The 1378-nt window shown below is 54.9% G+C and overlaps 1 long non-coding RNA gene and 1 other non-coding gene across 2 annotated transcripts in view; both read left to right on the top strand.

Moving 5' to 3' along the window:
- LOC118452949 overlaps positions 1-1378 on the top strand; it is a 4403-nt gene continuing 3025 nt past the window's right edge. The window contains exon 1 of the long non-coding RNA XR_004842824.1: positions 1-76. This is a non-coding gene — a long non-coding RNA (uncharacterized LOC118452949). The remainder of the gene's footprint in view (positions 77-1378) is intronic.
- LOC118452952 lies at positions 1288-1378 on the top strand. The gene has a single exon (XR_004842831.1). It is a non-coding gene; the product is annotated as a small nucleolar SNORD12/SNORD106 (small nucleolar RNA).

Genomic DNA, 1378 nt, shown 5'->3' with positions numbered 1-1378 from the left:
CGGCCGGGCCCGGCGTGCGGTGAGGGCGCTGGCCTGGTTTGCTCCGCCATGCCCGAGCCTCTGGCAGATGGGAAGGGTAAGTCCTTAAAGTAGCTGATCCTCGCTGGTTTAAAAATACATAGGTGTAATTGTTCAGAAGTTACTGAGTTGCTTCTGCAGTGCTTTGCCAGGTTGGCGTCCCTGGAGGCCTGACAGATGCGTAGGTTTGAGCACGAGCCTGGATCCTGTGGAGCAGGCAGGGTTTCCTCCTGCAGCAGCCTTGCAGACAGGCCCTTTGTGCCTCACGGCGCTCCCCTTGCGTGCAAGGCGGCAGGTCCAGCAGGGCAAGAAATCTGCAGCTGGGGAGGGGTGGGGGGCGTTTCAGGCTCCAATCCCTGGCCAGAGGGCTGGGGACCAGGCCACGCCGACAACCTGTGGGCTGTTGCAGCCCTAGCACGAGGCAAAGCTGGCCTGGCTGCCATGGGCCCTGGGAGGAGGGGCTGGTTTTGGAGTTTTCCTGCCCTGCCCCGTGCTGGTAGGCGTGCAGTGGTGCTCACCGCATGGGCCACGCGGTGTTCATGGCTGAGCTGTTCCCTCTGCCTGGGGCCTGGTGGCTGCACAGCATTTACTGGTGCATGTGTGACCTCCTACCTTTGCACTGGGAAGGCAGAAGCTTCATATGGCCATAAAGGCTCAGCCTGCAAAAGTATATAACCTGTTCTCTCGCTCTGCCTGCCTCTTCTTTTTCTGTTATAGAATCATAGAATGTGTTGGGTTGGAAGGGACCTTCAGAGGTCATCTAGCCCTACTCCTCCCCCGCAGTGAGCAGCGACATCTGTAACTAGATCAGGTTGTTCAGAGCCCCATACACCCTGGCCTTAAATGTTTCCAGGGATAGGGTCTCCACTGCCTCCCTGGGCAGCCCATTTGAGTGTTTAAGCACCCTCACTGTAAAGAATTTCTTCCTTATATCTAGTGTTAATCTACCATTTTAGGTTAAAAACAGTACCCCTTGTCCTGTCACAACTGGCCCTGCTAAAAAGATCATCCCCATAATATTCTATATCTCTATATAATACCTGTGTTGGCTGTCTAGCCCTCTGCTGCCGAAGCCTCATACATCAGTGCTTTTTCTCTGGACTTTTGCAGTATTTCCCCTGTCCTATGTGCCTGTTAGGCACGCCAACCAGCCAGATCTTTTTGGGGAAGGATTTGCATGAATTCAGTTGTTGCCCTTGGGTCTGCTGGGGGAGGTGGGAGTGTGACATGGCTGCTGCGGGTGTGCAGCCACCTAACTCCCGGGGACCCGCTGGTGTAAGTGATGACTGAATTCTTTCCCCGACAGAGCGACAGTGTTGATTTCTCACTGTTCAAGCCAGTTCATGTCTGATACACCAGC

Source organism: Egretta garzetta, unplaced genomic scaffold, assembly GCF_000687185.1.
Source record: "Egretta garzetta isolate BGI_Z169 unplaced genomic scaffold, ASM68718v1 scaffold188, whole genome shotgun sequence".
Classification (NCBI taxonomy): Eukaryota; Metazoa; Chordata; class Aves; order Pelecaniformes; family Ardeidae; genus Egretta; species Egretta garzetta.
Note: the sequence above shows the minus strand (reverse complement) of the source record. Positions and strands in the feature narration are given on the sequence as shown.